Source organism: Arachis stenosperma, chromosome 9 (genome assembly GCF_014773155.1).
Source record: "Arachis stenosperma cultivar V10309 chromosome 9, arast.V10309.gnm1.PFL2, whole genome shotgun sequence".
Classification (NCBI taxonomy): domain Eukaryota; kingdom Viridiplantae; phylum Streptophyta; class Magnoliopsida; order Fabales; family Fabaceae; genus Arachis; species Arachis stenosperma.
This window is the reverse complement of record NC_080385.1, coordinates 102,167,885-102,189,573: the sequence shown is the minus strand read 5'-3', so window position 1 is coordinate 102,189,573 and position 21,689 is coordinate 102,167,885. Positions and strand designations below refer to the sequence as shown.

Sequence of the window (21,689 nt, the reverse complement as noted above, 5' to 3'; positions counted from 1 at the left end):
TTTTTTTTCGTTTTTCTCCTTCTTTTCTTTTTTTTTTTTTGTATTCACTGCTTTTTCTTGCTTCAAGAATCATTTTTTTATGATTTTTCAGATCCTCAGTAACATGTCTCCTTTTTCATCATTCTTTCAAGAGCCAACAATTTTAACATTCATGAACCACAAATTCAAAAGACATATGCACTGTTCAAGCATACATTCAGAAAACAAAAAGTATTGTCACCACATCAAACTAATTAAGCTAGTTTTAAAGATGAATTTGAAATCCTGTACTTCTTGTTCTTTTGTGATAAAAACAGTTTTCATTTAAGAAAGGTGATGGATTCATATTGATAGCTTTAAGGCATAGACACTAAGACACTAATGATCATAAGACACAAACATAGATAAACATAAAGCATAATTTTCGAAAAACAGAAAAGCAAAGAACAAGGAGATTAAAGAACGGGTCCACCTTAGTGATGGCGGCTTGTTCTTCCTCTTGAAGATCCTATGGAGTGCTTGAGCTCCTCAATGTCTCTTCCTTGTCTTTGTTGCTCCTTTCTCATGATTCTTTGATCTTCTCTAATTTCATGGAGGAGAATGGAGTGTTCTTGGTGCTCCACCCTTAGTTGTCCCATGTTGGAACTCAATTCTCCTAGGGAGGTGTTAATTTGCTCCCAATAGTCTTGTGGAGGAAAGTGCATCCCTTGAGGTATCTCAGGGATCTCTTGATGAGAGGGGTCTCTTGTTTGCTCCATCTTCTTCTTAGTGATGGGCTTGAGGTCATGCCTTCTCAGTTGAACCGGCTTTGGATGCCATAAATGGTTATGGAAAAACAAAAAGCAATGCTTTTACCACACCAAACTTAAAAGGTTTGCTCGTCCTCGAGCAAAAGAAGAAAGAAGAGAGTAGAAGAAGAAGAAATGGAGGAGAGGGAGATGGCTTTGTGGTTCGGCCACAAGAGGGGGAGAAGTGGTGTTTGATGAAGGATGGATGTGAGTGGTGAAGAGAAGGAGATGTTGAGGTGATTGGTGAATGGGTGAAGAAGAAGAGAGAGTGGTTGGGTTGGTGGGGGTCCTGTGGGGTCCACAGATCCTAAGGTGTCAAGGAAAAGTCATCCCTGCACCAAATGGCACTCAAATCACGTTTTGAGGCATTTCTGGCGTTAAACGCCGGGCTGGTGCCCATTTCTGGCGTTTAACGCCAGGTTCTAGCCCTTTCCTGGCGTTTAACGCCAGTCTGGTGCCCCTTTCTGGCGTTAAACGCCCAGAATGGTGCCAGACTGGGCGTTAAACGCCCAACAGCTAGCCTCACTGGCGTTTAAACGCCAGTGACTTCTTCCTCCAGGGTGTGCTATTTTTCTTCCTGTTTTTCATTCTGTTTTTTGCTTTTTCAATGGATTTTGTGACTTCTCATGATCATCAACCTACAAAATAACAAAAAATAACAAAGGAAAATATATAAAATATAACATTGGGTTGCCTCCCAACAAGCGCTTCTTTAATGTCAGTAGCTTGACAGAGGGCTCTCAATGAGCCTCACAGATACTCAGAGCAATGTTGGAACCTCCCAACACCAAACTTAGAGTTTGAATGTGGGGGTTCAACACCAAACTTAGAGTTTGGTTGTGGCCTCCCAACACCAAACTTAGAGTTTGACTGTGGGGGCTCTGTTTGTCTCTGATTTGAGAGAAGCTCTTCATGCTTCCTCTCCATGATGACAGAGGGATATCCTTGAGCCTTAAACCCATAGGATTTTTCATTCACTTGAATGATCAGTTCACCTCTATCAACTTCAATCACAGCCCTTGCTGTGGCTAGGAAGGGTCTGCCAAGGATGATGGATTCATCCATGCACTTCCCAGTCTCTAGGACTATGAAATCAGTAGGGATGTAATGGTCTTCAACTTTTACCAAAACATTCTCTACAAGTCCATGAGCTTGTTTTCTTGAGTTGTCTGCCATCTCTAGTGAGATTCTTGCAGCTTGTACCTCAAAGATCCCTAGCTTCTCCATTACAGAGAGAGGCATGAGGTTTACACTTGACCCTAAGTCACACAGAGCCTTCTTGAAGGTCATGGTGCCTATGGTACAAGGTATGGAAAACTTCCCAGGATCTTGTCTCTTTTGAGGTAATTTCTGCCTAGACAAGTCATCCAGTTCTTTGGTGAGTACAGGAGGTTCATTCTCCCAAGTCTCATTTCCAAATAACTTGTCATTTAGCTTCATGATTGCTCCAAGGTATTTAGCAACTTGCTCTTCAGTGACATACTCATCCTCTTCAGAGGAAGAATACTCATCAGAGCTCATGAATGGCAGAAGTAATTCCAATGGAATCTCTATGGTCTCATTTTGAGCCTCAGATTCCCATGGTTCCTCATTGGGGAACTCATTGGAGGTCAGTGCACGCCCATTGAGGTTTTCCTCAGTGGCGTTCACTGCCTCTTCTTCCTCCCAGAATTCGGCCATGTTAATGGCTTTGCACTCTCCTTTTGGATTTTCTTCTGTGTTGCTTGGGAGAGTACTTGGAGGGAGTTCAGTAACTTTCTTGCTCAGCTGTCCCACTTGTGCCTCCAAATTCCTAATGGAGGACCTTGTTTCAGTCATGAAACTTTGAGTGGTTTTGATTAGATCAGAGACCATGGTTGCTAAGTCAGAGGGGTTCTGCTTAGAATTCTCTGTCTGTTGCTGAGAAGATGATGGAAAAGGTTTGCTACTGCTAAACCTGTTTCTCCCACCATTGTTGTTGTTGAAACCTTGTTGAGGTCTCTCTTGATTCTTCCATGAGAAATTTGGGTGACTTCTCCATGAAGAATTGTAGGTGTTTCCATAGGGTTCTCAGGATCATAAGCTTCTTCCTCAGATGAAGCATCCTTAGTACTGCCAGGTGCATTTTGCATTCCAGACAGACTTTGAGAAATCAAATTGACTTGTTGAGTCAATATTTTATTCTGAGCCAGAATGGCATTCAGAGTATCAATCTCAAGAACTCCTTTCTTCTGACCAGTCCCATTGTTCACAGGATTCCTTTCAGAAGTGTACATGAATTGGTTATTTGCAACCATTTCAATTAGTTCTTGAGCCTCTGTAGGCGTCTTCTTCAAGTGAAGAGATCCTCCAGCAGAGCTATCCAAAGACATCTTGGATAGTTCAGAGAGACCATCATAGAAAATACCTATGATGCTCCATTCAGAAAGCATGTCTGAGGGACATTTTCTGATTAATTGTTTGTATCTTTCCCAAGCTTCATAGAGGGATTCACCATCCTTCTGTCTGAAGGTTTGGACTTCCACTCTAAGCTTACTCAATTTTTGAGGTGGAAAGAACTTTGCCAAGAAGGCATTGACTAGCTTTTCCCAAGAGTCCAGGCTCTCTTTAGGTTGTGAGTCCAACCATATTCTAGCTCTGTCTCTTACAGCAAAAGGGAATAGCATCAGTCTGTAGACCTCAGGGTCTACCCCATTAGTCTTGACTGTGTCACAGATTTGCAAGAACTTAGCTAAAAACTGATGTGGATCTTCCATTGGAAGTCCATGGAACTTGCAATTCTGTTGCATTAGAGAAACTAATTGAGGCTTAAGCTCAAAGTTGTTTGCTCCAATGGCAGGGATAGAGATGCTTCTCCCATAGAAGTCGGGAGTAGGTGCAGTAAAGTCACCCAGCACCTTCCTTGCATTGTTGGTATTATTGTTGTTTTCGGCTGCCATGTCTTCTTCTTCTTTGAAGAATTCGGTCAGGTCCTCAGCAGAGAGTTGTGCCTTAGCTTCTTTCGCTTCAAGGTCCTTTCAGGTTCAGGGTCAGCTTCAACAAAAATGCATTTGTCTTTGTTCCTACTCATATGAAAGAGAAGAGAACAAGAAAATATGGAATCCTCTATGTCACAGTATAGAGATTCCTTGAGGTGTCAGAGGAAAGGAAAAGTAGAAGACAGAAGTAGAAAATTCGAACTTATCAAAGAAGATGGAGTTCGAATTTTGCATTAAGGAATAGAGTTAGTTCAGAAATAGAAGGATGTGAGAAGAAGGGAAGTAATTTTCGAAAATTAAGTAAAAGATTTTGAAAACATTTTGAAAAACACTTAATTGATTTTCGAAAATAAGAGTGGAAAAGAAATCAAGTGATTTTTGAAAAAGATTTTGAAATTAGAAATTAAAAAGATTTGATTGAAAACTTATTTTGAAAAAGATGTGATTAAAAAGATATGATTTGAAAACAATTTTAAAAAGATATGCTTTGAAAACAATTTGAAAAGATATGATTTTAAAAATTAATGACTTGCCTAACAAGAAAAGAAATGATTCAAACATAAAACCTTCCTCAACAGAAAAGGCAAAAAATGTTCAATCAAATCATTAATTGTTAGTAAGTATCTTTGAAAAAGGAAAGAAATTGATTTTGAAAACATTTGATTGAAGGATATGATTTGAAAAAGATTTGATTTTGAAAAACTTTGAAAACTTGAAAAAAATTTGATTTTGAAAACAAAATCTTCCCCCTAGCACCATCCTGGCGTTAAACGCTCAGAATGGTATCCATTCTGGCGTTTAACGCCCAAACCTATACCCTTTTGGGCGTTAAACGCCCAGCCAGGCACCCTGGCTGGCGTTTAAACGCCAGTTTGTCTTCTTCACTGGGCATTTTTGAATGCCCAGCTTTTTCTGTGTGATTCCTCTGCAGTATGTTCTGAATCTTCAATTCTCTGTATTATTGACTTGAAAAGACACAAATTAAAAATATTTTTGGATTTTTAATAATAAGGAATAATTAAAATGCAACTAAAATCAAATGCATGCAAGACACCAAACTTAGCAGTTTGTATACTACTGACACTAACAAGATGAGAATGCACATGAGAAACAACAAAACACTCAGGTCAATAGAATTCAAAGATCAAAACAAGAAAATCATCAAGAACAACTTGAAGATTAATGAAGACACATGCATGAATGCAGTAAGAACAGAAACATGCAATTGACACTAAACTTAAGATGAGACTCTAGACTTCAAACAAGAAATATTTTTGGATTTTATGCTTTTGTAAATTTTTTTTTTTTTGCTTTTTCGAAAATTAGGTGAAAAGGAAAATAAAGGTATCAAAATTCTTAATGAGAATTCCAGGAATCATGCAATGTTAGTCTAAAGCTTTAGTCTAAAGGAATTAGACATAGCTAGCTAAGCTTCAGCAAGACATTGCATTCAAGAGCTAAATTGATGATGATCAATCAGCTTTGGTGATGATAAGAACATCACCTTGAAACACTAGAATTCATTCTTAAGAACTCTGAAGAAAAATAATACCTGATCTAAGCAACAAGATGAACCGTCAGTTGTCCATACACAAGAACAATCCCCGGCAACGGCGCCAAAAACTTGGTGCACGAAATTGTGATCACTACAACTTCGCACAACTAACCAGCAAGTGCACTGGGTCGTCCAAGTAATACCTTACGCGAGTAAGGGTCGATCCCACGGAGATTGGTGGTATGAAGCAAGCTATGGTCACCTTGTAAATCTTAGTCAGGCAAACTCAAATGTATAATGGTGATGAACGAAAATAACATAAAGATAAAGATAGAGATACTTATGTAATTCATTGGTAGGAACTTCAGATAAGCGTATGAAGATGCCTTCCCTTCCGTCTCTCTGCTTTCCTACTGTCTTCATCCAATCCTTCTTACTCCTTTCCATGGCAAGCTCGTGTAGGGTTTCACCGTTGTCAGTGGCTACCTCCCATCCTCGCAGTGAAAGCTAATGCTCATACACTCTGTCACAGTGCGGCCAATTACCGGTTTGGTTCCCTCCCCTACCGGAATAGAATCCCTCTTTTGCGTCTGTCACTAACACCCAGTAGGTTACAGGTTTGAAGCATGTCACAGTCATTCAATCATTGAATCCTACTCAGAATACCACAGACAAGGTTTAGACCTTCCGGATTCTCTTGAATGCCGCCATCAGGTCCTGCCTATACCACGAAGATTCCGATTAAAGAATCCAAGAGATATTCACTAAGCCTTGATTGCTTGTAGAACAAGAATGGTTGTCAGTTACCTTGTTCATGAGTGAGAATGATGATGAGTGTCACGGATCATCACATTCATCAAGTTGAAGAACAAGTGATATCTTAGAACAAGAACAAGCGGAATTGAATAGAAGAACAATAGTAATTGCATTAATACTCGAGGTACAGCAGAGCTCCACACCTTAATCTATGGTGTGTAGAAACTCCACCGTTGAAAATACATAAGAACAAAAGTGATCATTGGTTTCGGCCCCAGAGAGGGAACCAGAAGAACCAAGATGAAAATACAATAGTAAAAGGTCCTATATATAGAGAACTAGTAGCCTAGGGTGTACAGAGATGAGTAAATGACATAAAAATCCACTTCCGGGCCCACTTGGTGTGTGCTTGGGCTGAGCAATGAAGCATTTTCGTGTAGAGACTCTTCTTGGAGTTAAACGCCAGCTTTTATTCCAGTTTGGGCGTTTAACTCCCATTTTGGTGCCAGTTCCGGCGTTTAACGCTGGAATTTCTGAGGGTGACTTTGAACGCCGGTTTGGGCCATCAAATCTTGGGCAAAGTATGGACTATCATATATTGCTGGAAATCCCAGGATGTCTACTTTCCAACGCCGTTGAGAGCGCGCCAATTGGGCTTATGTAGCTCCAGAAAATCCACTTCGAGTGCAGGGAGGTCAGAATCCAACAGCATCTGCAGTCATTTTCAGTCTCTGGATCAGATTTTTGCTCAGAACCTTTAATTTCAGCCAGAAAATACCTGAAATCACAGAAAAACACACAAACTCATAGTAAAGTCCAGAAAAGTGAATTTTAATTAAAAACTAATAAAAATATAATAAAAACTAACTAAAAGATACTAAAAACATACTAAAAACAATGCCAAAAAGCGTATAAATTATCCGCTCATCAGTTAGCCAAGTCATTAATTTTAAAAATCAAATCTTTTTAAATTGTTTCTCAATCATATCTTTTCAATCACATCTTTTTAAAACCATAACTTTTCAATCATATCTTCTTAATCACATCTTTTTCAAAATAGTTTTCAATCATATCTTTTTTATTTATAATTTCAAAATCTTTTTCAAAAATCACTTTATTTCATTCCCAATCATATTTTTCGAAAATCATTCTTCAATTTTTCAAAATGTTTTTAATTTATTTTCGAAAATTTCTTCCCCTCTTTTCACATCCTTCTATTTATGGACTAACACTCCTCCTCAATGCACAATTCGAACTCTATCTTTCTTGGTAAGTTCGAATTCTTCTACCTCTTCCTTCTATTTTTCTTTTCCTCTGACACCTCAAGGAATCTCTATACTGTGACATAGAGGATTCCATATTTTCTTGTTCTCTTCTCTTTCATATGAGCAGGAGCAAAGACAAAAGCACTCTTGTTGAGGCTGATCCTGAACCTGAAAGGACCTTGAAGCGAAAGCTAAGAGAAGCTAAAGCACAACTCTCTGTAGAGGGCCTAACAAAAATCTTCAAAGAAGAAGACATGGCAGCCGAAAACAACAACAATGCCAGTAATGCAAGGAAGGTGCTGTGTGACTTTACTGCACTTACTCCCGACTTCTATGGGAGAAGCATCTCTATCCCTGCCATTGGAGCAAACTACTTTGAGCTTAAGCCTCAATTAGTTTCTCTAATGCAACAGAATTGCAAGTTCCATGGACTTCCATTGGAAGATCCCCATCAGTTTTTAGCTGAATTCTTGCAAATCTGTGACACTGTCAAGACTAATGGGGTTGACCCTGAGGTCTACAGACTTATGCTATTCCCTTTTACTGTAAGAGACAGAGCTAGGATATGGTTGGACTCACAACCTAAAGAAAGCCTGAACTCTTGAGAAAAGCTAGTCAATGCCTTCTTGGCAAAGTTCTTTCCACCTCAAAAATTGAGTAAGCTTAGAGTGGAAGTCCAAACCTTCAGATAGAAGGAAGGTGAATCCCTCTATGAAGCTTGGGAAAGATACAAATAATTGATCAGAAAGTGTCCCTCTGACATGCTTTCTAAATGGAGCATCATAGGTATCTTCTATGATGGTCTGTCTGAACTGTCCAAGATGTCATTGGACAGCTCTACTGGAGGATCTCTTCATCTGAAGAAGACGCCTGCAGAAGCTCAAGAACTCATTAAAATGGTTGCAAATAACCAATTCATGTACACTTTTGAAAGGAATCCTGTGAACAATGGGTCGAATCAGAAGAAAGGGGTTCTTGAGATTGATACTCTGAATGCCATACTGGCTCAGAACAAAATATTGACTCAGCAAGTCAATTTGATTTCTCAAAGTCTGTCTGGAATGCAAGCTGCACCAGGCAGTACTAAGGACGCTTCATCTGAAGAAGAAGCATATGATCCTGAGAACCCTTCAATGGAAGAGGTGAATTACATGGGAGAACCCTATGGAAACACCTATAATCCTTCATGGAGAAATCATCCAAATCTCTCATGGAAGGATCAATAGAGACCTCAACAAGGTTTCAACAACAATAATGGTGGAAGAAACAGGTTTAGCAATGGCAAGCCTTTTCCATCATCTTCTCAGCAACAGACAGAGAATTCTAAGCAGAGCCACTCTGACTTAGCAACCATGGTCTCTGATCTAATCAAAACCACTCAAAGTTTCATGACTGAAACAAGGTCCTCCATTAGGAATTTGGAGGCACAAGTGGGACAGCTGAGCAAGAAAATTACTGAACTCCCTCCTAGTACTCTTCCAAGCAATACAGAAGAGAATCCAAAAGGATAATGCAAGGCAATTAACATGACCCACATGGCCAAACTTGGAGAGGAGGAAGAGGCAGTGATCACCACTGAGGAAGACCTCAATGGACGTCCACTGGCCTCCAATAAGTTCCCTAATGAGGAACCATGGGAAAATCTGAGGCTCATAATGAGACCATAGAGATTCCATTGGATTTACTTCTGCCATTCATGAGCTCTAATGAGTATTCTTCCTCTGAAGATGATGAAAATGTCACTGAAGAGCAAGTTGCCAAATACCTTGGAGCAATCATGAAGTTAAATGACAAGTTATTTGGTAATGAGACTTGGGAGGATGAACCCCCTTTGCACTCTATAAGATCTTCAAGAGATCCCACTCATCATGAAATCCCTGAGATGCCTCAAGGGATGCACTTTCCTCCACAAAACTATTGGGAGCAAATCAACACCTCCCTAGGAGAATTGAGTTCCAACATGGGACAACTAAGGGTGGAGCACCAAGAACACTTCGTCCTCTTCCATGAAATTAGAGAAGATCAAAGAATCATGAGAGAGGAGCAACAAAGGCAAGGAAGAGACATTGAGGAGCTCAAGCACTCCATAAGATCTTCAAGAGGAAGAACAAGCCGCCATCACTAAGGTGGACCCGTTCTTTAATCTCCATGTTCCTTATTTGCCTGTTTTTTGAATTTTTATGCTTATGTTTATCTATGTTTGTGTCTTATGATCATTAGTGTCTTAGTGTCTATGCCTTAAAGTTATGAATGTCCTATGAATCCATAACCTTTCTTAAATGAAAAATGTTCTTAATTGAAAAAGAGAAGAATTGCATGAATTTTGAATTTTATAACAGATTAATTATTTTGATGTGGTGGCATTACTTTGACTTCTGAATGTATGCTTGAACAGTGCATATGTCTTTTGAATTTGTTGTTCATGAATGTTGGCTCTTGAAAGAATGATGAAAAAGGAGACATGTTACTGAGGATCTGAAAAATCATAAAAATGATTCTTGAAGCAAGAAAAAAACAGTGAATACAAAAAAAATGAAAAGAAAAAAAGAAAAAGAAAAAAAATAAAGTCGTGATCTAAGGCAAAAAAGTGTGCTTAAGAACCCTGGACACCTCTAAGTGGGGACTCTAGCAAAGCTGAGTCACAATCTGAAAAGGTTCACCCAGTTATGTGTCTGTGGCATGTATGTATCCGGTGGTAATACTGGAAGACAGAGTGCTTTGGGCCACGGCCAAGACTCATAAAGTAGCTGAGTTCAAGAATCATCATACTTAACTAGGAGAATCAATAACACTATCTGGATTCTGAGTTCCTATAGAAGCCAATCATTCTGAATTTCAAAGGATAGAGTGAGATGCCAAAACTGTTCAGAGGCAAAAAGCTAAAAGCCCCGCTCATCTAATTAATACTTATCTTCATAGATGTTTTTGGAATTCATTGCATATTCTCTTCTTTTTATCTTATTTAATTTTTAGTTGCTTGAGGACAAGCAACAATTTAAGTTTGGTGTTGTGATGAGCGGATAATTTATACGCTTTTTGGCATTGTTTTTAGTGTGTTTTTAGTATGTTTTAGTTAGTTTTTATTATATTTTTATTAGTTTTTAGTTAAAATTCACTTTTCTGGACTTTACTATGAGTTTGTGTGTTTTTCTGTGATTTCAGGTATTTTCTGGCTGAAATTGAGGGATCTGAGCAAAAATCTGATTCAGAGGCTGAAAAGGACTGCAAATGCTGTTGGATTCTGACCTCCCTACACTCGAAGTGAATATTCTGGAGCTACAGAAGCCCAATTGGTGCGCTTTTAATTGCGTTGGAAAGTAGACATCCTGGGCTTTCCAGCAATGTATAATAGTTTATACTTTGCCCGAGATTTGATGGCCCAAACAGGCGTTCCAAATCAGCTCAAAAATTCTGGCGTAAAACGCCGGAACTGGCACAAGAATGGGAGTTAAACGCCCAAACTGGCACAAAAGCTAGCGTTTAACTCCAAGAAAAGTCTCTACACATGGAAGCTTCAATGCTCAGCCCAAGCACACACCAAGTGGGCCCGGAAGTGGATTTTTATGTCATTTACTCATTTCTGTAAACCCTAGGCTACTAGTTCTCTACAAATAGGACCTTTTGCTATTGTATTTTCATCTTTTGATCATGTTTTTATGATTGAACCCTCTTTGGGAGGCTGGCCATTCGGCCATGCCTAGACCTTGTTCTTATGTATTTTCAACGGTAGAGTTTTTACACACCATAGATTAAGGTGTGGAGCTCTGCTGTACCTCGAGTATTAATGCAATTACTATTGTTCTTCTATTCAATTCAGCTTATTCTTATTCTAAGATATCACTTGTTCCTCAACTTGATGAATGTGATGATCCGTGACAATCATCATCATTCTCATCTATGAACATGTGCCTGACAACCACCTCTGTTCTACCTTAGATTGAGTGGATATCTCTTGGATTCCTTAATCAGAATCTTCGTGGTATAAGCTAGAATTGATGGCGGCATTCGAGAGAATCCGGAAGGTCTAAACCTTGTCTGTGGTATTCTGAGTAAGATTCAAGGATTGAATGACTGTGACGAGCTTCAAACTCCTGAAGGCTGGGCGTTAGTGACAGACGCAAAAGAATCACTGGATTCTATTCCAACCTGATTGAGAACCGACAGATGATTAGCCGTGCTGTGACAGAGCACGTTGAACATTTTCACTGAGAGGACGGGACTGTAGCCACTGACAACGGTGATGCCCAACATACAGCTTGCCATGGAAAGGAGTAAGAAGGATTGGATGAAGACAGTAGGAAAGCAGAGAGACGAAAGGGACAAAGCATCTCCATACGCTTATCTGAAATTCTCACCAATGAATTACATAAGTATCTCTATCTTTATTTTATGCTTTATTCATAAATCATCCATAACCATTTGAATCTGCCTGACTGAGATTTACAAGATGACCATAGCTTGCTTCATACCAATAATCTCCATGGGATCGACCCTTACTCGCGTAATGTTTATTACTTGGACGACCCAGTGCACTTGCTGGTTAGTTGTAAGAAGTTGTGATAAAGAGTTGAGATTGCAATTGAGCGTACCATGTTGATGGCACCATTGATGATCACAATTTTGTGCACCAGGCTTGATTTCTGACGGCCAAGACCTTGAGGTCCTTCTTTAACGTCAATTTTGATTTGCCTGATATGTCTTTGCCTGTGATAACGTTTACTATTATGGTTGGGTCATCTTCTAGGCTTTCCTTGGGAGGTTGTCTTTATGTTCTCGGGTTGCGTCCTTCTCTTTCAGCTGACTTGTCCCTTTCTGCGCGTCTTGGTTCTCTGATGATTTTGGCGAACTCTTGGAGCTTGCCGTCTCTTATGGCTTGTTCGAGTGCGTCTTTGAGGTTGAAATAGTCTTGTGTCCTATTCCCGTAACCTCGGTGGTAGTCGCAGTAGAGGATTTTGTTGCCGCCTGTTCTTTCTTTGAGTTGCCGGACCTTTGGGATGATGCCTCTATCTGCTATCTGGTGGTATATCTCGGTGATTGGGGCCGTTAGGGGTGTGTAATTAGAGAATTTGCCGATCCTGGGTGGTCGCTTTGTGTTTGTTGGTTTAGGGTGTTCTCTTAGGCCTTCTCTGGGTGGGTTGTGCCGAGGAGTCGGGTTGCGGTGTTGGGCGTTGTTGTGTTGCCATTTTTTGGCGGCGACGACCTGGCTAACCTCTTCGTCGTTTATATAATCTTTGGCGACGTTTTGGATCTCGTGCATGGACCATACTGGTTTGGTGGTAAGGTGTTTATGGAAGTCTTCGTTCATGATTCCGTTCGTAAGGCAGAGACTTGCGACTGAGTCTGTGAGCCCGTCAATTGTTAAGCATTCGTCGTTGAAACGGTCGAGATACTTTCTTGTGGATTCATCGTGCCTTTGTGTGACCCCTAATAGGTTGATGGGGTGTTTGGCTTTGGTGATTCTGGTGGTGAATTGGGCCATGAACCTTCGTAATATGTCGCGAAAGCTGGTTATGGATTCATTGGGGAGAGCGTTGAACCATTTGATCGCTGGTCCGGATAAGGTCACCGGGAAGGCTCTGCATCGGACAGCGTCGGTGGCGCCTTCTAGGTTCATTCTGGCTTCGAAGGCTGTTAGGTGTTTCTGGGGGTCTTTGGTTCCGTCGTATTTCATGTCCGTGGGTTTATCAAATCCTTTGGGGAGTTTTGCTTTCAAAACTCTTTCTATGAAGGGGGTGGCTCCTATTATCACATGGTCGTTTCTTGTGCGTTTGGTTTCTCGGTATCGTCGGTCATCGTCAGTGTGGGCAGGATCGCGAGATATGCTGCGGTCGTATCTTTTGCTATGTCTTCGTTCTGGAGATCTGTTACGTGAGGTGCTTCTATCATGTCTTTTTGCGTGTCGGCGTTCTGGCGATCTGCCATGGCGGGACCTGGATCTGGAGGTTGCGTGACTTTCGTGTTCGGCGTTGTGCCTTTCTTTGTTGGCGATCCGACCTTCAAGTTCCTACACTCTGTGGCAGAGTTCTCGGATTATTTGCGCTGACTTGTCTTCCGGATTCCTGGGGTTCCGAGTCTTGGCGGGGTTGTTTTCTTTGTTATGGACAGTGCTTGCTATCCTTCCTTGGAGTATGGCTTCTTGGTTTTCAGGAGTAGGGTTTCGTCTTCGGGAGTTATCTTGGCGACTTATGGAATGCTCTTCGGGTTGGTTCGCCATTCCGACTAATCCGGCGTAAGTTCCCCACAGACGGCGCCAATGTACTGGATGCCTCCGGTACAGGTTGAGGGATGGATCGGGAACTAGCGGATCGAGGCAGATGCCGGATTATTCGACTGGAGCAATGGGAGGTTGTACCTGCAAAAACACTCCGACGCTCAAGTCAGAATGGATCTAAGAGGTAGAAGGAGTGAGGAGTCAATGAATACCTGGAGGGACCTGAGTCCTCTATTTATAGGTGATGGTAGCTATCTTATCTTATCTTGTTTGGCTAAGATAAGGGAGACGTTTGAATTCGAAAGTTGGTTAGGAGCTTTAGTGGGCCGGTTCCGTGCCTTCTAGAAGGGCGAAGCAGGTCGGACCCGAGTAACTGGGTTCGAGGACCATTCCAAGCGTCGAATTCGTGGGCCAGATCCGTAACACAATCAAAAGCATGTAAAGAACAAGAAAAAATAACACAGTTGGTGATGCAAAATTTTTCAATTTTTTTCATACATTTGTTCCAAGCATATAAAGGTTCAAGTAAAGTGACTTCTCATCAGGCTTAATCCTAAAAGGGCCAATTTCTTCAGATGCACCATAAGCAATGGAGGAGCATCCAGGGCCACCATTGAGCCAGTAGAACAATGCACTCCCACTCTTCTCATTCACAATGACATAGCCAGAATATTGAGCAAACCCCGTATTCTTGGGTTGCCCTGGCAAATCAGTGACCCTATCTCTCTTCTGATCTTCAATTGGTGAAGAATATAGGGAAACTAAAACTCCCACAAAAATGAACAAGACCAACACAACATAGGAAAGATAATAACCCATGTTTCAGCTAATCAAAACAAGATTTTTGCAGCAACCCAGAAAAGAAAAGAAAAGATTAAAAAAAATGAAGTGCTAATAGAATATTTCTGGGATTGCTAGCCTTTTAGCTTTAGCCACCTACCACAACTCCATGACAAAGGAAAAAAAAAAGCAAGAGAGAATCAAAGAATATATGAGAGAACCAATAGGAATTTTTGGATGTACTGTAAAGTCGTCGTCAATATAAAATAATTACAAACAATTTTTGCAGATATTTATTTCGATGATTTCTCCAATACGCAACCCAAAATTAAAACTGTGCATTGGGAAAATAGCAACCATATCACTAAAATCCAAATGCTGCATGGCAAGTGAAGTTCCAGCAATAGTTAGCAAGCAAAGTGCAACGAAGGCCTCTGAGCTTCTTGCATCTGCAACAACCTGAATTTGACCAACAATTTACTTCCTAGAATATATTAACACAAGATTGTATACTCCCCCCCCCCCCCCAATTCTTGCATAGAATAGCTAAAAATATAGCAGTCAGACCTCAAATACTCTTCTAAGAATATATTTTCCCCCCAAAGATAGCAGACCCAATCCACCTAATGCCTTTAAACTTTCTTGAGCAAGCATTGGCCAAATGCTTCCTTAGCCAGATTCTAGAAAAAGAAATTGGAAAGCTCAGGTCACCAATAATTATAATAGTCAGATGGCAATTTTTCAATCATAAATATTGGTCCTGAAAATATAACAATTTTAGCATTTAAATGTAGAAAGAAAAAATAACATAATTAGGATACCACCATAAAATGGAACACACACACATGAACACAAAGAGCCACTCCAAAATGTTAAAACCTAGAACTTCCATTCCACGAAGGTGATGAACCAAACTTTAAACAAAAAAAGGGAGTTCCACCCAGTTAGATATCTTATATATTTTCCATCTTTACCTAGCTCTCTAGTATTGGAAGAATGACTTGAAGAGGGACAACAGCTATGTCCTGCATGTATAAAAAAGATGAGTCAATATTAATTACATTACAGATACTATATACTGACATCATGCTTCTCAAGCCAATTTATTGAGGAATATCAGCAAAGCACAGAAACTACGACATAAAGTGGTTTCCAAAACCTACTTCTTTCTTGTAATAAAAGTAGTTAATTCAGCTTATTTGCAATGAAGCAGTTAAATAACTTTTGACGTCAGACTTACCAATCCCAAGATGTGTATTGCAACTTGCATAGCATGCAGTCCCCGTTAAGTTTTTGTTCTCCCTGAATGGGACAGTGACGGACGAGAAGAGAGATGCAGAAGGAAAGAGATGCACACAAAAATATTAAACAATCTTCAAGAAAGCTGCTTAACAAATTGGTTGGATTCTGACAACGAACTTATAGTCAGATGAGTGACAATTTCACATCAAACCAAACTTGAAAAGTAGAAGGGAAAAGAGAACTAGACCAAGTCAATGGAAGAATTATAGAAACCTGTAAGGGATGTGGCGATTGGTTGTAGAGCCCGATATCATTTTGCAAGCCCAAAATCAATTATGTAAACCTGACAAGTAGAACAATTTCATTATGCATGCATGGTGCTTTAACACTAACAAAGAGCTGAAGAACAAAAGTGCCACTCAATTGCTAAAACCTAACTAACGCGAAACAGCGTTGCAGTAATAATCATGTAGCTACCTGGTTTGCTTTCCGACCAAGTCCCATGAGGAAGTTGTCAGGCTTTATATCTCTATGTAGAAAACCTTTGGAATGCACATATTCTATTCTAGTCATCTGCATCCCAACAAAATTAAGAAAGAGTCAATACCAAACGGCTCTTAGCATCAGAACACATAATACACAACAAAATTTATAATAGTGATGCACATGACAAAATTTTCAGCAGAATTGTATAGCAGATAAAGAGTGCTAAAACAATTCATCTGTTTCATCTAGAAAAAAATGAACACAAATAAAACAGGTAAGTGGTTAATTTTCTAGTACAGTGGTTACCCTTATAACCAAAAAATAAAATAAAATAAGTGAAAGCAAAGCAAGGTCACCATTTGATCAGCCAATATCAGTACTGTCTTCAATGAGAACTTTTTTCCACAATACACAAAGGGATCCTCAAGACTAGGCCTAAGCAAATCCATCACAAGAACATTATCCTCCCCATCTACACCAGACCATCTTATGCTAGGAATGCCACCTACATATTAAGAAAATAAAATCTCAAAAGTCAAAAGTCAATTCTTTTGTTTTTCTTCCTCACTCAGAAAATAGCTTAATGTTTCCAAAAAAAAAAGAAAAAAAACATACTTCCTCCTTGGAGAATGTTGTAAAGCTTGGCATCATAAAGCAATTGAGGATGCTTCATTTTAGTGTTCTCCTGCAACAACACCAAACCAAATCCCACCAAGAAAAAGTTAAGAAGCATGAAAATACAAAAATTGCAAAGCTTTAACTACCAGAATTGCAACAAACAACGATTAGCTTAGATTGAGTTTGTGTGTTTTATGGTAATTTCAGGTATTTTCTAACTGAAATTGAGGAGCTTGAGTAAAAGTCTAATTCAGAGAAAGAGAAAAGATTGCAGATGTTGTCAGGATCTGACCTCTATGCACTCGAAGGAGCATTTCTAGAGCTACAGAAGTCCAAATGGTGCGCTCTTAATGGCTATGGAAAGCTAACATCGAGGACTTTCTTGAAATATATAATAGTTCATACTTTGCTTTGAAAATGAAGCCCAAAACTGGCGTTCAACGCCAACCACCAGCCTCATTCTTGGTGTCCAACGCCTAAAGGGGAGTAGCTGGCGTCCAAACACCCAAACGGGAGTCCAAGGTTGGCGTTCAACGCCCAAGAAGGGTTCTAGCTCGTGGATTTCACTCAAGCTCAGCCCAAACACTCACCAAGTGAGCCCGAAAAGTGAATTTTCGCACTGCAAGACTAGTTTATCTTATTTTCTGTAATTCTTAGTTAGCAGACTAGTATATATAGAACAAAGATCACCCTTGTTAGAGATCTTTGCCCATCCGAACCTTTCACTATTATTTTCTGTACAGTATGAGTCACTGACCTCCTAAGTTAAGGTTAGGAGCTCTGCTGATTCTCATGAATTAATAATATCACTATTCTACTTCAATTTATGCTTGATTCTATTCAAAGATGTGTCTTCGTTCTTCATTCTAATGAATTGGGAGTGTAACTTGACCGCCATCCCAATTCCACATGGGTTCTTGCGAGTCCTGGACGGGATAGTACTGAACCACCAGCTTGATTATACATCTCTTAGACGGCTAATCCAGAGCTTTGTTGGGTACTTCTTGAAACATCAGTGCAGCCGAGGTGCGGGGCGATTAGGGCCTTTGTGGTATAGGCTAGAACCAAAGGAGCAGCGTTTTCTGATCTAGAAAATCCGACCTTGTCTGTGGCGTTTTGAGTAGAATCACCAAGGGAATGGACTGTTAGAACTTTACCCCCATCCAGATTGGATGACCGCTGACCCGGCGTTAATCATATATAGCCTGCCATGAAATGAATCAATCAGAAGTTGGAGTAGATGGTGAGAAAAGTTGATCCAGAAGGAAGAAACATCTTCGAAGCCTCAACCGTTCTCATATCATAGATTTCACACCTATCCAGTAGCGTTTTATTTATTTATCTGTTTTATGCGTTTTCTCATGATAACTATATTTTCTATCCGTCTAATTAAGATCTGCAAGGTAACCATTGCTTGCTTAAACCAACAATCTCCATGGGATGACCCTCACTCATCTAAGGTATTACTTAGACAATCCCGTATACTTGCTCGTCTATCTATCCGAAACGTGCGGAGTCAGTTTTGTGCACTACTTGGGAAGCTAGATTTAGATCAATCCAGAAAGAGGTGTCCTCAACAAAATCTGAGTTCAAATGGAGAAGCTGGACAGTCCGATTTACATTTGTCTAGAAGGAGATGAAGTTGGTGGCTAATTTCTTAGCAACGTGAAGAGAAAAGATTCAACATGAGTGTGCTAATTGGATTCTTTCCAATGAAGTCTTGTTGCTACGAGACTTAGCTGTTTAGTTTTCTTTTATTTCGTTTCTCTGCTTTCTTTGTTCTTTATTGGCCAAAAAATATGCACTAGCATATTCTATAAAGTATTACTTTTTGGAAAGGGGTATGGTGTGGATGAAAAAAAATACTATCATGGCTTAGGTGTATAAGTGACACTTATTCCTGCTATCTCTATTTTCCATATTTTGCAATAATAAAACTGCAAATGTCAGTTTTTGCCCCTTAAATTTAAGCTTAATTTTATTATTCAGTTTTTGCCCCCATAAATTTAAGCTTAATTTTATTATTATAGTGTTAATAATACTGAATTAATTGTTTTATATTGAGCCAAATAAAATCCATTCAACTGGGTCTATAAACCTTCTCTTTCATAGTTTTTGTTTAAACCATGTGGATTTTATTTTAGTTTATATGTGAAATTTTTAAAAGTGAACACCTAAACCGATCCTGTCCATTTTTCGAAAGAACAAAACGATTCCTGTCCGAAAAAAAAGGTACGTCTTGGTCCCTATCTTTCTGTTCCGTGAGACATGACGGCCCTTCTGTGGCTTCCAGCATTAAAAACAAACAGAACTAGTATACATGTCACGTAACGGTGATGAGCTGGTCGTCAGGTGTCCATTAAGTGCCAAGCTGGCAAGTGAAAAATAGACAGTCGATCTGTCCCTGTCTCCAAAATAAAAATGTTTTCGTTTTAAGTGGGATGGGAGGTTCAAATGTTGTGCATCTTCACTATTTACTCTGGAAATGTGCCACTGTATTCGATTGTAAACCCTAGAACGGCATGGTTGAGAGTGAAGAACATGGGTCAATGTCAAATTGCAAAGTGGGAGAGTTGAAAATGAATCAGGTTGGAGTTTGAATGTTACTGGGAGTATGGGATCAAGGAGGAAGAAGAAGTGGGTTGCCCCAGAGTGTAATTGTGGAATTTATGCAATTTTGTTTATGTCCGAAACCAATATGAACCCAAACAGACTATTCTTTGGATGCTCATACTTCAAGGTAGGTTTATTAACAATTAAAATTATGTTCACTTTGTTTTCTATTAGATTCTTACAAAATAATATTATTTTGTAGACTCCAAAAACTCATTGCAAGTACTTTTGTTGGCTTGATGATTATGTTGCATCATTCAATGAGGATGTTACAAAAACTCTTTTGTTCGGAGGTTTGAAGCTGAATCAAAATCATAAAGAAGGTCATTCTTCTGTAAATGATAACAAAGTTAGGGAGCTAGAGGAAAGATTGGTTGGTTTAGAAATTCATTTGAAGAAAATTAGATTGAATTTTAGTCAAATTAGGTGCACTAGTGTTAGATGTGTTGTGTTGCCATTTATTGCTGGAATTGTAGTTACAAACCTGTTTAGTGGTGTAGTTTAAAGAGATCATATGTTGTTTCTGGACTATTGTGAAACATCATGATCATGGTTGTTAAGTTGTTTAGATTATGACATTTGTTGCTATCGATCACTTTTAATGCATGAATATAAATATAATTAACCTACTTTTTTTATATATTCGTTTATTTGATTTTAAAAAATACAGTAATATAAATGATTTTGTAATAAAATAAGGCATTATGCATTTGTTAAACAAAATAAGAAGCCATCCGTTGAAACTTAAAACTTTAACACATAATACCATAATAATAAAATAAGGGAAACATCATCACAGCCCTTACTAATATAGTTATCCAAAAGAGTATTCAACCAATTATATCCGTGGTTGCATGTCTTAGCACCTAATTATATAATAACAATAGCAGGGGCAACAGTATCACACTCCACACCATCATCAACAACATCAGAGACATTTATCGGGTGATCAAAGTAAAGATAAAATTCATTATTGTCCTTATTTCTCTTCTGAGCACTCAGCTCGTTTATCTCAGCATCATTTTTGATAACATGTAACCCAACTTCCATGTCATTAGCAGTGTTGTCAAACCAATATATTTCCTTATATGTTGTGTAACCTAACTCTTTAAATAAAATTTTTAGATCAAAAAAGTTAATATAGTCTAAATCTATGGGTGGATACTTATGCACTTTTCTATTAAGATAACATAATACCCCCTCTAAATTTCTCTTAAAATTTTCTCCATGATGAAATACAGAAACAACCATAAAATCATCCATCTAAAACAAATAAAGTAATTGATATTTTAAATTACAACCTCTAAATAAATAATTGTGATTTTAATAGAGTATATATAATCCAAGTAGGTATATTTTAATAGAATACATATATAGTCAAAGTAGGTATATATTTTAATGAAGTAATACAAATATAGAGACACAAGAAAAAAAAATCCAAACCTACTACTATGCATGATGTAATATAGTCAAAGTACGTAAGTATATATTTGCTGATTTCTTTTTCTACGTAAAAATCAAATTTCAATAGAGTACATAAATATTTGCGAAAGTATATATTTGCCTTAAACTTTAATAAAAAGTTGTTGTGAACTCTTTTATAAACACTAATCATATATATATATATATATATATATATATATATATCGGTAGGATTTGTTGTTATATATAAAGTTTGTGGTTTTAGTATAAGCAAATTGATACATTCATATTACGGTCTTACTTCCTATTTTTCATATATGAATTCCATTGCAGAAAGGGAAAAAATCTTTATTTCTTGATGGCAAAATGTCCCAAAATTAGCAACATTGAACTCTAACCAAACTTTATCTATGCAATGCGACACCAACCCAAAAAAAATACAACCACTTACTACCCAAAACTAATTAAACAATACACAATGTCACTAATATTTTAGTTGAAGAATCCGTTACTTACCTCGAAAGCTTACACTAGGAAATTCCGTCAACGTCGTTAGGGAGTCTGTTGTGGTGCCGTATGAAGCTTCACTTGGAGCGTTGTTAGCAACACTATCAACGTCTTACTCATCTCCACAGTCAGGTAGAGCGTCGTCGTTTTATCGTCTTCAGATAGAAGATGAAATAATTCTTGGATATTCTATAATTAGGGAAAAGGGAAGAATGGCTAAATGGAAACCTAAAGCACCCACTTAACGCACCATTTCAATTCCCACTTAAAATTACGTTTTTGTTTTGAAGAGATGGACAAATTGACCCGTGTCCATTTTTCACTAGCTAGCTTGGCACTTAATGGATACCTGACAACCAGCTCATTACCGTTAAGTGACACAGATACTAATTCCATTTGTTTTTAACACTGAAGCTACAGAAGGGCCGTCATGTCTCACGAAACACAAAGACGAGAGTCAGAACATACCATTTTTTTTAACAGGGATCACTTTGTCCTTCTAAAAAATAGACAAGACTGGATTGAGTACCAGATCTGGCTCGGTTATCGATAGAGTGAATAGATCTGCCA

The 21,689-nt window shown here is 38.8% G+C and overlaps 1 non-coding gene across 1 annotated transcript; it reads left to right on the top strand.

Moving 5' to 3' along the window:
• The first annotated feature begins 3,172 nt into the window (after nt 1–3,172).
• Nucleotides 3,173–3,280, top strand: LOC130953948 (small nucleolar RNA R71). The gene has a single exon (XR_009076107.1). It is a non-coding gene; the product is annotated as a small nucleolar RNA R71 (small nucleolar RNA).
• Nucleotides 3,281–21,689: the final 18,409 nt, after the last annotated feature.